This window comes from Sus scrofa, chromosome 1 (genome assembly GCF_000003025.6).
Source record: "Sus scrofa isolate TJ Tabasco breed Duroc chromosome 1, Sscrofa11.1, whole genome shotgun sequence".
In the NCBI taxonomy this organism is placed as follows: Eukaryota; Metazoa; Chordata; class Mammalia; order Artiodactyla; family Suidae; genus Sus; species Sus scrofa.
Window position 1 is genome coordinate 212,568,065 of NC_010443.5, and position 22,289 is coordinate 212,590,353.

At 35.4% G+C, this 22,289-nt stretch overlaps 1 protein-coding gene across 6 annotated transcripts in view; it reads left to right on the forward strand.

Moving 5' to 3' along the window:
• PTPRD (protein tyrosine phosphatase, receptor type D) overlaps positions 1 to 22,289 on the forward strand; it is a 2,180,605-nt gene that overhangs the window by 735,656 nt on the left and 1,422,660 nt on the right. The gene's annotated exons all lie outside the window — the stretch shown is intronic.

Consider the following 22,289-nt stretch of genomic DNA (forward strand, 5'->3'; position numbering starts at 1 on the left):
TTTTTGACTATTACTCACTTGTCTTTGTATCCCCTTCCTTCTCTGATCCTGTCTGAACCTGTCCCTAGGAACTCAGGGAATGTCATGGAGGCTGAATGAGGCCCATTTCCAAAAAATAAGAAGTGGGGTACACAGAAAGGCTTTTGTGCCAGGAATCCCCACCGTGCCATGCTCGGTTACAGTAATAGGTGGCTTTTTCTTGGTTCTCATTAATGTTTATGGAATATTGAACTGATAGTACATAATATGAGTCCTCCTCATTTGTAGCCTACAGAATATAATGAATCATTCTTTCAAAATTTACCCGTAACAATTTATAGATGGTTGTCTTCATTCTTGAAGATATTTGGTACTAGGTTTTTAATGTTACTTTGTAATATTAAGATTTCAAAAGATTGTGGGCAACTACAATATTCTCTGAATAATATTCTCTACTTAAGATTTTCAAATTCTAATTGTCCTCATTTTTACTCTGTTGATTAACTCATAAAGATTTACATTCTATCATGGCTTTCTATATAAAATATTTAATTTTGAAAATTGACTCTTTATCCGAAAGTTTGTAATTCCCCCTAATCTATTAGAGTTTAGCCGACACTTCAACATGACTGCAAGCCTTCTTTTGTAGAGAAAATGGAAAGATAATTAGTTTTCCTCTAGTATGGTTTGATCATTTTGCTCTGTCAGTGCCTTAGTTACTCGCTGTTTAGTCTAGAACCACCATATGTTGTTGGGGAAAGATGTGTCAAATGTCCTAAGACATCTGATAAAATGGGAAACATAAAACATGCAACTGAATAGACAGGCAGAATTGTTATTTGAAGTACTGCTGTAAGTTTCTGTCCTACAACACGAAATCATCAGTCAACCTCTTTTATTGGATTCCCACCAAAAAACAAGGAAAAGAGAGGATGACCTGTTTATAATTTTCTGTGACCTCTTACCTCACAAAGTATATCACTTTTTTAATAGCTCTTTTTCATTCAGTATAAGAAGGCAATACTCTCCTTATAATTTACTTGTGTGATGATTCAAAAGTTTCCTCAGACTTGTTTCCGCTTCCAATTTTGTCTCCTCCATTATCCACACATTTCCTGTGCTGACTTCCATATTATGATCAGACCTCTGTCCTTATAGCTTCATGTCTTAAAGCTAAATGAATTGGCAGGAGAATATTCCTAAGAAGTTTTCTTATGATTGGATTGTTTTTCATAGCATGTTTATGCAGGGATGTTTTTGCAAACTACATAAATAAACTTCACTGTCCCCAAGGTAAATATATGCCCCAAATATTTCTTTAGCCAGATTGCCAAATACACATGGCATCTCCAGTACCATGGGATAGGAACAAAATAAATGTGACAAATGTGAAGACAGCGTAGGAAGATGCAGCAGTCTTAATTACTTGTGGTTAATGCATTTGCAACCATGCCAAATTTCCGTGACCATGTTAAGCCCTGCTGGGCCTCCTCCTAGGCCATGGCTGTGGCCTGCACCAATGAGCACCCTGAAGTTCAAGCTTCTTGGCTTCAAGGTAAGACTGCCTCCCCTGCAGCCACTCCCTGCATTCATTTAGACCTGTGGTATTTCTGGTTTAGATTATCGCAGCATCTTCTGCACTATTCTCTTTGGCTTTTAGGATCTCTTCTCTCTAATGTATTCTCTCTCAGTTCTGCCACTAAGGCCATTTTTTAAAACATCAGTCTGGTCAAGTTGGTGGTGGCAGAGTAAATGAGTAAGACCTTTACAGCGAAATCAGGGTTGAGTCACTACCATGTTTGATTTCAGACAAAATATTTATCTTCTGTAAGCCTTGATTTTATTTTCTGTAAAATGAAGAACACTGTACTTATTTTTAAGGGCTACTGTGAATATCAGATTAGATATCACATGTAAAATAGGTGACAACTGCTATTAATTTTTTTTTTTTTTGTCTTTTGTCTTTTTAGGGCCGCACCTGTGGCATATGGAGGTTCCCAGGCTAGGGGTTTAATCGGAGCTGTAGCCCCTGGCCTACACCATAGTCACAGAAATGCCAGATTTGAGCCGCATCTGCAACCTACCCCACAGGTCACAGCAACACCGGATCCTTAACCCACTGAGCAAGGCCAGGGATCAAACCTGTAACCTCATGGTTCCTAGTCGGATTCGTTTCCACTGCACCATGATGGGAACTCCCTCAAGACACATTTCCTCCTTAAAAACTTCTAATTTTCCTTGTTGTCTGGTTAGCTTAGCATTTAAGGTCTCTTCTCTTAGCTTTCTGATTTTGCCTCTTATGTTGTCCCCATATGACTTCTTCGCCACAGCTACATGGGCAAGTTCACTATTTCTATTACCTGTCCGACAAATGCACCAACCCTCACGACTCCACAACTTTAACAATGCCTCTCTTGTTTGTTCAGAAATGCCTTCCCTTATCTTGCAAAAGTTTAATCATCCGTTAAGGCCCAGTCCATATTTCATATGTCATTTCTTAGTCATCGCAGGAGTAATTATGAGGCCCCTAATCTATACTTTTGAAACACTGTATTCATACACTTTTCACACTGTTTAATAGATGTTCCCCTAACTCCCTTGATGAACACTAAATACCTACCTTAAGAGTAGGAAATATGCTAGGCACAATTATATTTTTAATCTAGCATAATGCTTGGCATAGAACATGAGATCAATACATGCTGGTATAATTAGATTCAATGCCAGTATTTCTTATCCCTTTTGGTTATTCTCTAGTTCTCCTTATTATCCATATTAGAAGTGATGGGTTGATTTCACAAAATATTACCAGTATCATGACTACAGAAGGTGAATGGTGTGAGTTTATTTGGGTTCATCTTGTTTGGGACCTTTTGTACTTCCTGTACCTGGATATCTGTTTCCTTCTTCAGATTTGGGAAATATTCCACCAGAATTACTTCAGATATGTTTTTGATTATCTTCTCTCTATCTTTTCCTTCTGGATCCCCTATTATGCAGAATTTGTCATGTTTTGTATTATCCCATAGACCTAGGGTGTTGCCTTTGTTTTTCATCATTTGGCTTTCTGTTTGTTGTTCTGATTAGGTGATTTCCATCATTCTGTCTTTCAGATCACTTTACATATTCTTCTGTATCATTTAGGTGGCTATTAATTGTCTTAGATTGCTTTTATCTTAGATATTGAGTTACCCATTTTTGGTCAGTCATTTTCATATTTTCTAGATCCTTGTTAAAATAAGTTGTGTTTATATTGGTACTTTCTAAATTCAGTTAGCTTTTTTTTATGACCAGCTTATTGAATTCATTGTGCATTAGACTATCTCATTTTCATTATTTTTCCAGGGATTATGTTTTCAGTGATTTTTTTCTTGTTTATTCTGCTGGGTTTCTCTGCCTTTTCATTTTACTTGACTTTCTCTGTAGCTATGAATTGAGGTGAAATAATTACAGTGTTTGTTTATTTGATCATTTTGTCTGCAGGGTTCAGTGGCTTAATGTGGGATTTCAATTCCCAGAACAGGATTGAACCTAGGCCTAGATTCAATGAAAGCAGTGAAAGTGTGAAATCCTAACCACTAGACTACAGGGAAATCCCTATTGTGATTTTAAAGGGGTGTTTTATGTGGAAGCATCCCTATGTAGAAGGCATGTGCCCTGTGTCTTTAGTTTGAGGGCTGGATTTGATGGAGACAGCAACCATATCTTTGCTCAAGGTGTGCTGGCAGCTATCACTTTGAAAGGGGGTATGGTTGGTGTTGGAGAAGCTAAAACCTGCTTAGGACATGGGTCAAGACTTCCTCTCTGTTCTTTGACTGCTGCCACCTGCTCAGGGGTGAGGTCTCTTTGACACTTGCTGTGGTCCACCTCAAATAGACTTTATCCCCTTTAAGTGTATATTTCTTGTTCTCCCTGCACTGGGGTCTTTGCCTCAAAGGAGGGGAGTGTTAAAGTAAGTGAGGATCATGCGCTCACAAGAGTCTGATGCACTGCCTATGAAGGAATCTGCAAGTCTGCTCAGATGCAACCCAAAGTTGTGTCCTTTCTCTTGTAGTCATCCCAATCCAGTGGATTGGGCAGGGCCAGAGCATTCACTAGACTGAGACTAAGGGTTTGGCATTGTGGTTGTAGGAACTGAAGCTGTGCTGCTTTCCTGGCAGTACCTGAGCAAGTGCCAACAGAAGCTGCCACCACCCTACCTTGACCATACCCCTGGCTACTTTGTATCACTAGATTGAGTTTTCTCTGAGGACTTGGTTGTCCTAGATCCTGTGCCAAAATCTTGTTGTGCAGTGAATGGGAGTTTTCCCAGCTTGGATTGGTGAGCGCGACAAGGTAGCAGCCACTCATGTTGAGCTCTCTACACCCTGTCCATTGCCAAGCCAGGAGCCACATACTTCTTGTGGGTGGAGTCCAGGCATCTCCAGCCTTTCTATCTGTCCCAACAATTCTCTCAGCAGCCGAGGGACTTGGTTTTCCTGCATAGGACTTCAGGACTGGGATGTTTTGTCTGTCCCTTGGCCTATTGACTCTTCATGATGAGTGTCCACCCACATAAACTCTTTTTCCTCTTAGACCCCCCCAGGGGCACAAGTCCTAACCCAGTCCCTGTCCCCTCCCCCTCATCTTGACTGGTTAATGTGGGAATCTTTCCTGTAGCTTCGGTTGAATAGGAGTTCTTGTGACAGTTTCCAATGAGTTTTCCTTGAGAATTATTCCACAGGTAGATATATTTTTGATGTATTCATGGAGGGAGGTGAGTTCCATTTCCTCTTGCTCTGCCTTATTGACCTCCCTCCTTGGGTAATGTTTCTTAACAACATGAAAAAGACGTAGTAGAGGCAAATTTACAGTATACGTCTAGTTATGTTTTTAAAGTGTACATATATATGTGGATAATCCAATACATTTAGTTTAGCTATTTTTTTAATAATGAATACAAAGTCATGGATTTGACCTAGGTAAGAGTGTTTCTCTTTATTTGTGGGTATTGAAGACTCTGGTTATTTTTCCTGACAGTGAAAACAAAAACAAAATTCAAATGGGTCAAACAGCACATTTTATAAATAGAGATGTCTGTTTTATTCATAGGAATGCTATGGAATGGTAGAATATCCATTCAGTTGATATCTGCCTATCAACATAAGATAGCAGCAATTTTTGTGAATATAGGAGACTAAAAAGTAATTACTGACAGGAATATCAGGTGCCTACAGTTTAGTAAACAGAATAGTTATCAACCATCTGGGTATGGTACAATCTACATAAATGCACAATGTATCTAGCAGTTACAAGGTCATCTCTGTGCCCACAATAAGTGGGCCAATTTTGCCATTTAAACTTGGCATATGCTCTCAGAGGTGTTGATTATTCAAAATACCTGTTTGCCCAAGTCTATTAAGCTTAAAAACTACATTTTAATGGCCCCTTATATTTAGACCCTGTTTAATATGGCAAATGCTTAGGAGCTACTTACAAACACCATTAAATTTCATCACTAATTACTAATAACAGGAATGAAATTAGCACCTGTCTCAGCTGCTTTAGATTTTGGATTGCACTTAATAAACAGTTTAGAAAATCCTCTGTTACTAAACATTTACTGTGGCCATTTGCATTCTGATTTTTCAATATATTTTTTAATTTATTCTCTCACACAGTCATCTGAAAAAGCATAGGACTTGAACATACTGTTTCTTATTTGAATGTAAAACAGTATTTGTAATATCTTACATTTTGAAATAAGGTTTCAGTGTGAGACTTCAATTTATCCTAAATATAAATCAATCATTTTTGTCTTAAAGGCAACTGAAAGAATGCTAGTGGAGTGAATGGGGATTTTCACTGCAAAATATTAAAAATCATTAGAATCAACTAACACAGAAAAAAAAAGTTCTTTTTTAATAATCCTTTAAAACACTAAAGTTGTTCTATAGGTGTGATAAATTTGAGTAATAAAAACAAACAAACAAACCACAAAAGTTGTTAGAGATGTGAAATCCTGGTTTCTCTACCCATTCTTTTTTTTTTTTTTTCTGGTGAGGAAAAAAATAGCTTTATTGCTTTCCAGGCAAAGGAGGGCATAGAAAGCTAATGCCTTATAGTCTGTGCCCCTCTCTAGCCATTCTTTGTGTGCTTTTGGCCCGTGCTACTACTAACTTTAAAGTAAAAACAAGGCAATTAAACTTGCAAAAATGTTCAGTGCTACCTGAAACACCATTAAATAGCATTGCTTATTATTAATAATAGGAATTGTAGGTTTGGAAAAGTTTCAACTCAGTGAAACCACATTGAAAATGTGTGTGAAATTAAGTAAAAAATAGTATGATATAAAATGTCATGAAACCTTCTCATTAGTGTCTAAAGTAAATTATCCTGTTATAAAACTTTTTCTATTTTTGACCCATTCATTATTATAATTAATGCATGAGGCATTATCATTATCTTTGGGATTTCAGGCCAACTGAATTCTAGATACAAGGGCTCTAATCATTGAAATTGTTGTCTTTATTTCTCTGATATTTTAAAGTGCATCAAGAGGCATTTTTTAAATAAAGTTTATAAGCTTTAAAAAATTCTTACAAGATAACCAGAAGATGGCAGCATGGCAGCTATTTAGAAATTTGATAGGTTGTAAGTTCCATTAAGAGGAAACAGTTTCTTGATTTTTGTAAATAGTGTCCGCTTTCCCATCACAAAATTTTCTCAGCATAGGAAACATAATTAAGAAAAGACTGTTAGTAAGATCTAAATGATAGCTTGACCAAAGCAGAATTACAAAGGAATGAAAATGGGTTCTTTACTGCAAATAAAGAATAAAGATGAAAGAGAGATAGTAGAGGGAAAATGTCAAGCATCTTAAAAATGTGCTTTCAGAACATTTTAAATAAGCTTGATAGAGACCATTATGGGAAAGAAGAGACACTTAAAATTCCAAACATGATGGGCCCTGATATTGAAATAACCAATTAATTCCATCTAAGCCATTAGGAAAGAATTAAAGGTCGTTAATGTAATTGCACAGGTTCAAAACAAACTCCTTAAATTTACCATCTTTGAAGTCCATTTTGGCTTTTAAAAAATACACCTATCATTCTATGATCTTATGGATCTCTTATAGATCAAATATGTGCACAGTTTACAAAGATCTCCAGTACACCTTTTTGGTTTTTTTTAAGGTGTAATCCCATTATAACTAACACAATTAATTGAAGTCTTGGTATAACTGTCGGGAAGTGTTTTATTTTATTTTTTTGTATTTTTAGGGCCACACCCATGGCATATGGAGGTTCCCAGGCTAGGGGTTGAATCAGCCTACGCCACAGCAACACAGGCTCCCAACTAGGGGTTGAATCAGCCTATGCCACAGCAACACAGGCTCCCAGCCCTGTCTGAGACCTATACCACAGCTCAAGGCAACTCCAGGTCCTTTAACCCACCGAGCAAGGCCAGTGATCGAACCTGCATCCTCATGGATGCTAGTCAAATTCATTTCTATGTGGCTAGTCAGATTTAAGCCATGACGGGAGCTCCTTTGGGGGGAGCCTTTTAAACCTCAGTTGAGAATCTACAGACATATAGTAACATGGAACATAATAAAATGACAGTTCAAGAAAACATTTTCTATAGTCCGTGAAAAAAAAAATCTGTAATAAGATTTTACTATACTAAAAATTTTGAGGAAAGCTCCTCAGTATATTCTGCTCTGAACTGTTAAAAATAGAACTCAGCAATTCACCCATTACATTTTCCTATTCATTTTATGAATTTATGATATGTATTAAATCCTTACTCTTTCCAAAATACACTAGGACCTGTTCAAACTGAACTAGTTGCAGTGCTTGTTACAAAACTGGTTTGGGTTTTCACAAGCATTAGTATATTAGTGTAGATCCATTTATTTATTTATTCAAAATTTATGCCCCGTTCTAAGCAATGTCTGAAATACTTTATGAGTTTTCAATAGGTACCTTAAATGATTATATCAGGAAGATAGATAATAGCGGCACTGAATAATGCCAAACATCTTGTGGAAATGTATATCTAGTCATAATTAACAAAAAAAAAGATTGTTAATATGCATTGTTTAAATTCCTGTCACTTTCCTCAGTTTTGTATAGTGGATGTAATAGTTAATCAAACATATATATATATATATATGTTAAACTAGTATTGAGTTCCTAGGACAAAAATATTTGATAAACTGGATTCATCAAGTAATAAATTATGGAATAACAAACAAAACACAAAACATAAAGCCACGTGAAAATCCAGGCAGAAGGGAGGTGATTTCTTCTCATTTCCTCCTGCAGTGGGCAGCAGAGCCTCAGTTAGGTTTGAAGATTTTTGAGAGAAAAAGAAAATATGAATAGCACAGCAAACAAGTACTTAAACAGTAAACAGGTAGCCTTCTCTGGGCTCACAGGTTTTGGGGTCAGGAGAAAGATGATGATGTTGATGATAACTACGATATGATTATGTTGATAAGTATTTTATAAAATCTTACTTATAACCCCCCACACACACACACACTTAAGTGTTCAGAGGCTGTAAAAGTTGTCACTTTTGTACATTCAAGTGACTTGAGACCCAGTTAAGGTAAATCTCAGGAGAGAGAACTAAGAAAATTAAAATCAGGATTCTGAGTGAGATAACCCTACCTCTTCATAAGAATTAGAGGGAAATTGGGTACAAATCAGAAAGACCTTGAGGCTGTCAAAGATAATGATTGTTTCACTGGAGTTGAGATATCATTTGTATTTTTTCCATTAAGGCACAGATATAAATGAAATATTTGTTTGAAAGCAAAAATAGAATTGAAGATTATCCAGGGCATTTATGCTCCAACAAAGATTTCAGTAGTAAGGATAATTAGTTCACCTTCACTTTGATTCTCACTTATCTTGGTAAATTCCAACTTATATTAAAATATTTTAATCCCAAAGATTAAGAGGTTGATTTTTTTCCCCATTGGTAGAGGAACTTGGCCTTGTGGACAGAGATCATGATTCCAGATAACAGTTTATTACTTGGAACTTTCTACACCTTATGCACTTCATTTTGTATAATGTCCACTGCAGTCCCCATGTTAGTGTGCTGAAAACTTCACTGAGTGGCTGTAAAAAATAGAAACTTGAAAACAGGCTTAGTCAATTTTTTGAGTCTTACCTTATTTTTCTTTAAGAACTTTCTCCACAAGGGATAGAGGCCTGGTTCCAGAAATGTCCTCATAAGCAATTCCTTTTTAGAAAGAACTATACAGAACCATAAAAAAAAAAGTTAACAATACAAAGTAGCCGTATTAAATGCTATATCATGTAAAGCAAGAAATGTTATAGGAAACAGCCAGCCAGCCAAAAGGTACACCTATGTGCTAAGTGCTTTCCTAGGTAAGGTAGTATAGTGATGTATTATATAGCAAAGGGATTTGAATCAATTTTTGAAAGCATTAAACATCAAAGCCTTTTGAGTAAATCCATGATTAAATCATTGGGTTCTTCTATTCATTCTCACTTTAGATAGAATTCCATTCCAGATGAAGAATATGTTAAGACAAATGGTTTTGTAAACACCTTACCCCTTACTGTTCATCAACCTCAGGTGGGCAAAATGCTTTTTAAAAATTTGGCCTTCTTTTAAAATGTTGTTGGAGTTTCCATTTCAGCTCATCAGAAACGAACTCTACCAGTATCCATGAGGATATGGGTTCAGTCCCTGGCCTTGATCAATGGATTAAGAATCTGTCATTGCTGGGAGCTGTGGTGTAGACTACAGATGTGGCTCAGATCCTGTGTTACTATAGTGTAGGCTGGCAGCTGCAACTCTGATTCAACCACTAGCCCGGGAACTTCCATATGCCACAGGAGCAGCCGACAAAAGAAAATAATAGTAATAATAATAAATTTAAAAAACCCATGAGCTCAAGTAACTAGTTTGGTTCATGGTATATTGATTATGAAATTGGAGTAGTAATATATTCTCATCATTTTATCTGGAGGAAAAAGGACTTGTACAGTGATTACAAAATGTAGTGAAATGGTGACATTGGAATAATTTGGTACCAAACAGGAAAGTTTTAAAATGTGTTGGCTTGATTTATGTCATTATCTGCCTGAATCTCTGTTATAATAACTGTAATTTTTTGAAATAATTTTAGATTAACAGAAAAGTTGAAAAAATGGTATGTTTATATATATATATATATATATATACACATACACACACACACAACCCCATCATCCAGCTTCCCCTAATATTAATCACTTGATGCAGTGATAACAATTCCTTTGTACAGTTGTACAGAAAACGTTGAAACAATAATATTCATTTAATCTACAGTCCTTATTGGGATTTCACCAGTTTCTCAACAGATACCTTTTATCCTGTTTCAGAATCCAAAGTAGGACCCCAGATTACATTTTGTAGCTCTTTCCTTTTGTTTCTGCTAATCTATGAGATTTGCTAAAATTTTCCTTGTCTTTCTTGACCTTTAAACACTTGCATACTGGTCAGTTTCTTTGAAGAATGCTTTTTACTCTGGGTTTTCATGTTTTTTTCATGATTAGATCAAGGTGAAGTACTTTTAGCCATGCCACAGAAGTAATATTGTATTCTTCTCAGTACATCATATCAGGAGGTATGTGGTACATTTTGTTTTTCAGGGTGTATTTGATTAAGATAGCATATCCTGGGTCTTTCCACTTGAAATGTACTATTTTTCCCTTTGAACTAATAAATAGATTGGGAGAGATACTTTGAGGCTATCTGAATATCCCACTTCACCCAATTATTTTAGCATCCCAGTGAATTTTGCTTGCAGCAATATTACTGTGGGATTTACTTTATTGTATTTATTACTTTTTGCTATTTCCTTTATTATTTCTCTATTTATTATTACATAATAAATTTTTTGTCACCTATTACTTGCTATCAATACTAAGCAAAAACAAAAATACTGTTTCATATTTTTGTTCCTATTTATATTAATAAATATAGTCCTAATTATAGGACTCTTATTCCTTTTATAGACTTTAGCTAATTTAGAGTTTCTTCTCCTAAGTCTGTTTTTAGCTAAATTTTGCTGGTGCAGTTAGTTGTATTTACCCCAAACTGTCCACAGCAAACCTTGTTTATATGTATAATGCTAGTAATATTCATGGGAAAATCCATATTCACATTGTGATTTTTTTTGAAGTTTCAAGCTAGCACAGCTCTATTAAAGAGACAATGCTTTGTAATTGTTTTGAATGACTCAGTATGCTCTCAATTATATCATTGATAAGCTAATTAAAATTTTTTAAAATAAGTGCCAGGGTGATTTAACGATGGCAAATTATCTGACTTGAGAGGTCTTTTATTAAAGTTTACCATAGCTTTGGAAAAAAAAGTTGTATAACAAGGACAAAGCAAACTGTAAGATGATTTATAATTCTAGATGAGATTTGATCTTAAAGATTCATTTTTCCTTAAATATAAATTATAGATACCATGGTTGAAAGTTTGTTAATACCAAATACATGATAAAAAGCATGCAAATTTAATTGAAATTTATATCATTAATTTTTCCAGTATATTTTTTAAAATTTTCCACAGTATATACTATAAATTCTAGAATTTTTTTTTTCTGATATGTGAATCCTTCAGAGATGGCAAGAATATTTTCTAGATATGTTAGCTTCCAGTTCTATACAACTCTTCCTCTAGTATGACCCTGAAACTTTATTGTGTGTCCAAAAATAAGAAATTTTACTTTTAGATACATCATAAACAAATATGGCTTAGGTCATCCTACAGGAAACCTTTTGTACTCTTTTAAGCTGTCTGTGAATCAGCCTGATGACATATTAATGCAAATTGCATTGTCTTATTTTGTGACTTCTGCAATTATTCAGCATTTTCAGGCACTCACCAAAAAAATTTTTCCCCCCACTATTTAAAATCACTAATGGATTTGCAGCTAACCTCTGGCTTCAGTCTCGGTCACTTGCCTTCAGTATCACTTGTGTATGCATTGAGCTGATAAGTACTGCAGTCCCTTTTACTCTTGAGCAAACTAGGTTTAAGGAAAAAAGAAAACAGAAAAAAAAATTTCAAACTCCAGACCAGTAATTACGTTAGCTTGAGATGAAGGTGGTAAAAAATAATTTGATTGCTTCCTAATTCTTGGCAAATTATAATGAAATAAGTCTGTGGAAGGTGAGAGGAGGGCCCCTCAGCAGAAGGTAGGAGGATAGCAAGGGGGATGGGATAGCTTTCTTGTGCTCTTTATTGTGGTGTCCTTGGATTCTTTCAAACCGTGTTTTATTCTGTATCATCACTTCGATAAAATTATAATTAAAGTGTATGTCTTGGTTTAATTATGGATCTCTTCCCACATCAGTGGCTATTCCTCAATGTTCCCAATGTCATCATTTCACATTACATTTTAATTTGTTAGTTCATCAGGGAGAACAGTGTACCCTAGCATGTAAAGGATTACTCGTCATGACTCAGTAGGCTAAAAAAGCTTTTGCTGAAAGGGGAACTCTAATGGAAAGAAAAATATTCTAGTCCTTCTAGGTCACATTTTCACCTCAGATGTTTCATCCAAGAGAGAAATTGAAGATTTATTTTCTCACTTTACTGTACAATATACTTTAAAAAACTAAAGATATATAAAATGGACATCTCCTATAATGGAGCAAGACAATATCATTTGAGAATGTAATACACAGTATCTAAAGCAACTGTACTTTTTGAAATAACTCTTAAGACTTACTGTTGAATGAAAGCTTTTATTTTTTTAAATTTAAAAATAATAGAAATCATACCTGGTAACCTAGGAGGCATTTAAACAAAACAATTAAATAAAAATATAAAGATGGAATAACAAATTCCATGGTAATTTGGTTATGTACCTTCATGTATTTAAATTATACTACTTTATATTTTGGGCTCGTTTACTCAGATATCTTGAAACAAACACAATATATTTATAGTTACCTTGAGGATGACATTAAATTAGCAAAGTCTATGAGATCTACCAACCACAAAATTATAAAATTTCCTTTTATTTTGAAGATTTCCTGAGTATTCAATATAAAAATTTGGCTTCAAATTGAGAATTACCTATTAAACAATGAGTTTTATAACAATTTTGAGGACTTGATAAAGTAGCACAATTAATGAGGTAAAACTCCTCAATCAACCTTTGGTGTCCCTTATTTTATTTGTAAAATAAGTAAATAACTCAGAGCTATTTATGGCCATTGTAGTTCTTTTCCAAAAACAGTATTTACTGGAAAGTTCAGAGTTTAGGAGTCCAATTTTAGTTCTGCCACTAGTTACATTATACTGGACAAGTTCCTTAACTTCTCTGAAACTAGGTTTCATGTTCTGTCAAATGAGAGTTTTAGAAAAGATTCTTTCAGTTTCCCTCAATTAATAAATTTGTAACTTTCCTCAATTTTGAAAGGTCTATGCTTTTTAATGACTGTTTAAGTATGCAAATATTTTCCTTCACTCAATGAGTCTGAAGAAGTTAGGAATTTTTAGAAGAATTTAATTTTATATGCTTTTTCAATGGTAACTTTAATGTCAGTGTCATAATATTTTAATGTGCTATCTATATACATATGACTATAGACTATGAATCTAGCATGTGTTTACCGAGAAACTGCCATGTTCATTTGTATACACTCATACATATACCCATTCTGGGGTATATTTCTGCAGAAAGATTATCTAAATTGAGATAGGACAAAGAATAGATGTTAGCCAATAAATAATAAAGGGAAGTAGTATTTTAGAAAAAGGAAGGGTGTCAAAACCAATTGAACAGAGGGAATAATCCTTTTGAGAAATTGTAACAGTTCATTAAGGATAAATTTCATAGTAGTTTGTGGAAAAGAAACTAATATTTGTAAAACAGCTTATGTGTTTCAGACAGTATTTGGAAGGTTAGACTGGTTCTGTTACTTGATAGGTTATATATTTCCATGGAACTCTACATAGGGCCTCACATGTACCACTTCAATCAGGCAACACTTTATTGTCAATGTGATCCAATTTAAGCCAATTTATGATTATGGCAATATCCATTTATTAAATCACAGCTAGTCGCTCTTCCTGCCCTTGGAATATCTTTTTTGTCTAGTTTTTCCTATTATCTCCCTACTAATATTCAGATAGTATTTTAGACAGTGGCTCATGTACAAACCCCTTTGGGCTAATTCTGTTGAGTGTGATTTTTTCCCCCCAGTGGAATTATAATTCTCTTTGTGGACACTTGCAACTCATTCATTTCACTTATTATTTAGACATTTTACATTTAACAAAGAACATTAAAATTATCTTTAAAATTAAGGTAAAATGTTGATGTTATAAAATTATATTTATATTCGGAAGGCATATTTATTTTCTGATAACCGTTCCTTTAGCCGTGTGTTTGTGCACAAGCATATATGTGTTTGTAGGTATGTTGGGGATATGTTAGAGGAAGGCGGTACCAGACATGGAGGATTTTTTTTCTCTTGTCAAGTAGGAATTCCAAACTTCATTGAAAAAAAAGTCTATTTTGATCATCTTGTTTTAGAGTATAAATGTGAGACTCAGAGATAAGAGTGTATCTAGTTTACTTTCAGTACCAGTTCTCTTAATATAATACAGTTTAGCCATGCATGACAGCCTGTCCATTTCAAAATGTGATGTTGTATATGGTAAGGTACACATTTTTTAAAACTACTCTTGAGTGGTGACCAGAATATCCTCACATGGATGCTCAACTTAAAAAGTATTTTTGGAGGATGACTAGAAAATTGATTCTCTGAATTTAAGCCTTTCAACCCAGAGATTAGCAGAAAGTACGTTCTGACTATTTGGAAAACGTGTGCATAAAATTAGCTGACTATTATCTAGTTAACGAATAAATTCTGCTGTCTGGTGTGCTCTGAAGTGGAAGTGAACGGCTGTTGCAAAGAGAACGTAAATGGTGCTTTACAAGGCTATATTGATTTTTCTTTTTATTTTCACTTTAAGATTTTGAAAAAAGTAATTCTAAAGATAAGGAAAAGCCTAGTGAAAGTCACCATCTGTATTCTAACATGCTATAGCTGATTAGGTTATTAAAACTAGCATGTAGAATATTCTTTTGTAAAGTAAAAGGATTAGACTATTTTGGATTTATTTTTCACGCATGCCAAAAAGGCAAGTAACAATAAATTCTGTGAAACATGGTTAATTTTTCATGCTTTCATTCAGCAAGTATTTGCTTAGTGCTTATTATATGCCAAGCATTGTACTTGGTACTAAATAAGAGAAATCAATAAAGCTAAGTCCCTTCTGTTTAGGAACTGATAAGTATTTTGGAAGAGACTCACATTTATTTATTTATTTATTTATTTATTTATTTATTTTTTAGGGCTGCACCCATGGCATATGAAATTTCACAGGCTAAGGGCCGAATCGGAGCTACAGCTGCCAGCCTACACCAGAGCCACAGCCACAGCAATGCTGGATCCAAGCTGCATCTGTGGCCTACACTGTAGCTCACAGCAACACTGGATCCTTAACCCACTGAGCAAGGCCAGGGATAGTTCCCATCATTCTCATGTATACTAGTTGGATTCTTTTCCACTGTGCCACAATGGGAACTGCCAGAAGAGACTCACCTTTAAAGTAAAAATTGCAGGACAGGGTTATGGTACAAGAATGTAAGACACATAAGAGATACACATTTTAGGGTCACATAAATAAGCCCAAGAAATGGATGAGAAAGGGGATGGTGTGAGCTGAGCTATGAAGGATTCAACCTGAATAGGGACTTAGCTAAAAGGGAAAACAGGAAAAGAGTTTTCAGAGAATAAGGAATAGAATATGAAAAACACAGAAGTGGGAGTTCCCGTTGTGGTGCAGTGGTTAACGAATCCGACTAGGAACCATGAGGTTGAGGGTTCGGTCCCTGCCCTTGCTCAGTGGGTTAACGATCCAGTGTTGCCCTGAGCTGTGGTGTAGGTTGCAGACGCAGCTCGGATTGCGCGTTGCTGTGGCTCTGGTATAGGCCGGTGGCTACAGCTCCGATTGGACCCCTAGCGGGGGAACCTCCATATGCCGCGGGAGCGGCCCAAGAAATAGCAAAAAGACAAAAAAAAAAAAAAAAAAAAAAGAAAAACACAGAAGTGGAAGAACATAACATAGTGAGGGAATATCTGGTGACTTGCTTTTTTTTGTTTGTTTTATTTATTTATTTTATTTTTTCGGGCGAAGAAGGGTGATAGGCCTGAGAAGGGTGATTTTCTATGAGAGAAGAAGGCAGGAACTACTTCATGAAATGCCAAAACAAAGAAGTCTCTATATTGTCTTAGGTGATGAAAAACTCTTTGAGGATGTTAGTGGGAAAAGGACACAAAAAGAATCCACTCTTTGTATAATCTCCCTATTATGGAATGCAAGATAGATTAAATGAGGAAAGAATTAAAGACAGAAAGATTAATTAGAAAAGTCTAGCTTCTGGATGTTATATGAAACTCCCACCTACCACTGTTGTTCCCCAAAGAAAGTTTAGTTATAGAACCATAAACACTCAAAAGTGAGCAGATCCTCATGTTGGAATTCTATGATTTTATTCTACAATACAGAAGACAAGGTCAAAGAGTTAAAATGACTTGCCCAAAGCCATAGAGTTTCTGACAAAGTTGGAATTTAGGATGCTGATCTACTCTTTCTCAAAAAAAACATGGATTAAAATTCATAAGGAACCTTTCAGTTTCACAGAAATATTTTAACTGAAGTATTAATGATGATATGTCTGTGTTAGCAATACCATAAAACAAGTGACCTTCATGGACAAAACTCTCTGTGGTTAAAATTAAAAAGACAAAGGAAAATGAGATCTGATTATTAGTGTAATTAGTTGATGATCCAGTGGGGTATCAGATCCATAAATGCCAGTTATTGACTGATGATAATGGAACATTCAAATCTTCAAACTGGTGCTCAAGTCCTGCTCTCAGAAATAATGAGGGACCTGCTCCCTCCATCCTTCCTCCTTGCAAGGTGCTAATGCTACATGCTGAATAATGATGTGCAAACCCAGCAAACCAGTATAGCTGTTCTTGCTACACATTAAATCCATTGTTTTATTTTCTCTTGCTGTATGTTCTGAGTTTTTAAAAACTGGGTGTTTTTGAAGTGCTCTCATGAATATTATGGGGGAAATATTATAATTAATCCTTCTTAAAAATTGCCAGATTTACAACATGTTCACAAAACTCAAATCTGTTGTTTAACCCACCATAGTGCTTGGCACTTATGTAGAATCTTTTTTCTAATAACAACTGTGAGTATTGTATCGATGCCTTAATCACATTAAAAGTATAATTTGGCACCCATTTTGCTACTGTCTCCTTCAGACTAAAGATTTCAGTGTCTGATAGATAGAATTAGTTTTTTTTATGTTGAGAACAACTGCTTAATAGGTATGTATCTTTATTCAGGTAAATGGCTTTAGTTGGCTATTAAACTTGGTAGTGTTCACTATGAGAGTATTCAGACAGTTATCCCTAGAGAGGATACATGATTTTCCAAAGAATGTAGGTTAATAATTAGTAGAACTGGTACTTGAATCCTATGACCCTGACACCATGCCATCTCTGTATCCACAGAGCTTAAAGGAATTTGTGCTTTTCCAATGCACTGTTTAAGTGGTGAAATATTTCTTAAGCAGGATCAGCTTCCTGATATTTGTGCTTAATCAATATTCTCATAGCCCCAACGCTTGTAAATTTAGGAAGTTCGAATTTTAGATAGAGTCCTCTAGGAGGTGAAATGGAAAGTAGTCTTCAAGTGTGTCAATGATCATGGAGAGCCAAGTGGCAGGTGATAATTCAGAGTTGCTTGCTATGGGGCGGACTGTGGCCTGATGCTCCTGATAGCCATAGTATTACCAGCTCCAGCCATTCAGAACACTGTGGCCCAGGAAAGCAGATTTTAATGCATAGGTGGTGTCATTGCTCACTTATCTGGGTGGGTCCAGCCTCTTTCTCATGTTTGAAGAATAGGTAGAATAGGAGATCAATGTATTGTTTTCTGGAATAAAATGTTGGCTTTGCTTCTAAAGGAGATAGATGGTCATGGTAGGAAAAATGAGAAAATACTGAAAGGTATATAGAAAGTCACCACTCACAGATAACCCCAACAGTGTTTTCAAATATCTTCTTCCATGCTTTTCTTTGTATATACTACACCAGTAGGGCTCTACACATATCTATTTACATTTTATAGAAAGAACTGGGTGGTAGAATGTTCCAGGAGCTCTGGTAACTGTCTTGCCTCAGTAGGATGCATTGGTATTTATGACCATGTGCCATTTACAAAATTTTATTTTTTAAAAAAACAGATTTGCTAAATTTTCCCTTGGCAATCATGGCACAATAAAGATTAAACTGTCCCATCCCAATTAAAAAAATACACATACCTCATAACAAAGGGGACTGATCAAAGTATGGAATATTCTTTAGTCTTTATATCATGAGATACTTTACAATACCTCTTTTAGAGAATGAAGGAAGATACTTGATCCTCCAAATGAGAAAGGAAAGTTGTAATTAGTTGTCATCACTGCCAATAATTCTGGCTATAAAAGAGAGAGGAAACTCATTTCAAGAGTGCAGCCATTGCCAGTTTGTAGCCACAGATTCTAACTGTGGAAACCTCTTCTTCCCTGTTCCTTGAGAGGTGATGGAGGACTCTGCTGTAAAATCCTTGTGACCTAGGACTACCTCTTGGAATTCTGAGTGTTTTCAGTAATTTACAAAAGGAGACTCTTAATTTTGGGGTGAAGAAAATGAAAAGGCGGTTGGAAGATTAAAAATTCCTGATTTGGGGGGTTTAGTTTTACATAATGAAATCTTATTGTATCCTGATGTATTGACCAAAAATTGTAAAATTTACTTTATATTCATATGATATTAAATTGGTTTTTAAACTATGGTTATAAGTGAAAGCACAGTATTTTTCTTTTTCTTTTTTTTTTTTTTTTTTGCTTTTTGGGGCCATACCTGCGGCATATGAAAGTTCCCAGCAAGGGTGTCAAATCAGAGCTACAACTGCAGACCTATGCCACAGCCACAGCAATGCTGGATCTGAGCCATCTGAGCCATGTCTGTGACCTCCACCACAGCTCATGGCAATGCTGGATCCTTAACCCACTGAGTGAGACCAGGGATCCAACCCACACCCTCAAGTATACTAGTCAGATTCATTTCTGCTTCACCACAATGGGAACTCCAGCACAGTATTTTCTTATCTGTGGAAGCAATTCAGTTTCTATAATCTATTTTAAGATATTTAGCATGTTTCCATTTTGCAGGGAAAGGGGCTAGTATAAATAATAGTGACATGGATTGTTAGCATACATACATGTTGGCATTTGTTGATATGTGCTTTTGAGAGCTTCCTGGAAGTGAACTAACTGGGTGAAAGGGAACAATTATTTTTTTTTAAGACTTTTATACATGCTGGAAATTTTTTTCCAATTTACACTAACACCAGCAATGAGTGAAGATGCTTACTTTATCACACCTGCTCATTACTAACAGAACAAAATATCACAGAAGGCTTGCTTTATAAAAATGGCATTATTTAGTTTTTGCAGACAAAAATACCATTGGAGATAAATACAGACCAAGCTGTTCTCAGTAATTAAATCTCTGTGATAGAGTCATTCTCGAGGTCAGGAAAGATTCCCTTTGAGAGTATGTCTGGGGTGTCAGGGAAGGGAAGCTGTGTCCACTGACAGACAAGCCCTTGAAAGCTGGGAACATCAGGAGAGCACTGGTTTTGCAAGAAGCCCACGAAAGAGAAAGAAAGGTATTAAATGGAAAGTAGAACGTTGAAGATAAAAGTTGCCTCTGTTATATGTGCATGTATCTGCAATCCACCTTTGGAAATTACATTTGCACTCATTTTCTGGGGCTGCCAGAACATAGCATATCTATTGAACTTGCTCGTGAAATTGGGTCTTATATCAGTAGGGAAATGAAAATGAGGTGAAAGTTTTCCCTGATATAGGTTGAAAAGTTAAGTCATTTTAAGGACCTAACATTTAAATAAGGTAATGTGGAGTGACTCTGTCCCTACCTTTATGATCTTCTGACAGTTTTGGCAGAGAGAAATGAGGTAGACTGGAGAAAGCCTTTCATGATAAAGTCCATGGCATGTGCTTACAAACTTGACATATGTAACACAGAAATGGAGACATCCAATTTTGACCATAAATGACATAGTTATTCTGTACTTCACGATATGAATAAGACGTAGGAAAAAAATTAGGTGCCACATTTAAGTGCATGCACTGACTCATGCATACATTAACAACTGTTTACTTGAAACTGTTGAAGATATAGAGATAAAAAATGTATAAAATATTGACTGTATCTGAAAATTACCTCTATACATTGTATAGTCATATTTATATAGTCATATTAAGCAGATACATATATTTATAGTCATATTTAGTAGATACTTGTAGTTAATAAAGGTAGAAGAAATGACATCTCAACCAACTCTAAAATATTCTTACTGGTATAAGGGCCATAAATCACTCTGATGCTCATTTGATTTATTTCAGAGTAAAATAGTGTTTGTGTTCTGGTGAAGTAATTATTGGCTTAGATCTACTTCGCTAAGAACACCTCTTGTGCTCAAAACAGGAAGGGTGTGTTGATCCCATGGCATAGCCTTGCTATGTATATTTGACCATTTCCAAGTTTGCTCTAAATATGGTCTTCTCTTTTGATTCACCAAAAACAAAAAAAACCATAAACGAAATTCCGCTATTCTTTCCCTCCTCCTTTCCGCAATACATTGCTGCACAAATGCATCTATGGTTAATGAGTGGCTTTAATGAATTCCCCCCCTGGGATTTTTAGCCTTTGCAGAGAAGATCTTTGACAGCAACCTACAAATTTAAACATGATATTTTTTTAGATTGTGCATACCACTAAATCACTATCAAGGAAACATTATAATTCATAGATTAAACACTCAGCAACATGATAGTAAAAGATGCTCTCAAATGAGCAAAATGAAAATATTGCAAAATTACACTTTAGTTTATATAAAATAGTAACAAGTGTTTTCAAAATTTAGTTTTACCCCAAGTCACTGTATATATTGTGTATATAATCATTAAGCAGTTCTTATTTTTAAGTAAATTAAAAAACAAAATAGTAATATTGTACTGTCTTATTTTGACTGTTTCCTATTGAATTATGATGTATTATCAATAAGCCAAATAACATAATTCTTAAACTAAATTATTTCAAGCAGGATAATATATGGTCTTTAATTTAGCATATTTAAAAGAATAAAATTAAAAAATGATAATCCAGTAAAATATTCTCTAAGCTTGAAAATCATTTGAGAAAAATGTGGAGAATACAGTTACCTATAGGGTTCAGATTGGTGTAGTTTAAAAAAATTTGTGACTAGTTAGTATCTGATCAACCTGGATTTAAAGCATGGCTTCATTAAGTTCTGGGTGATCACTGTTGAAGTAGAATTCTGGACTAAGCTTAGTCCTTTTTTTTTTAACGAAGCTTCATTCTATGTAAATGATGTAATCTTATAGTTTGGGAGGGTTTCTGGAGAGCTGAGGTAGCGGCAGCCTCCCACATGCCTTGCCAATTCAAGTATGGCTTCTCTACCTTAGCAAATGATTGATATTTTAAACTGATGTCCCCCCCTTTTTTTTGTGAGGACCTGCCCTTTAAATTGTAGAATGTTTGGCAGCATTTGGACTCTACTCACCAGATGCTTATATCATCCCACGGCCAATTGTGACAACCAAAAATGTTTCTGGGAATTGCTAAATGTCCCTGTCCTTGGGGGCAGAGGGAGGAAATTAGGCCTGGTAGAAAAGGCCTGGGTTAAAATAATTAAATGAGGAGCTCCCATTGTGCTGGCTCAGCACTAATGAACCCTACTAGTATCCATGAGGATACAGGTTTGATCCCTTGTCTCGCTTAGTTGGTTAAGGATCCAGCGTTGCCATGAGCTGTGGTGTAGGTCATAGACATGGCTCAGAACTGGAGTCGCTGTGGCTCTGGTGTAGGACAGCAGCTACAGATCCAAATTGACCCCTACCCTGGAAATTTCCATATGCTACAAGTGTGGCCCTAAAAAGACCAATAAATAAATAAATAAATAAATAAATAAATAAATAAATAAAAATAAAATAAAACAGTTAAATGATGCCAATGAAATAATAGGTCACCACTTCCCCTTCACCACCATCACCAGATCTATAAAACAGCTGCTGGTCAATACATAGT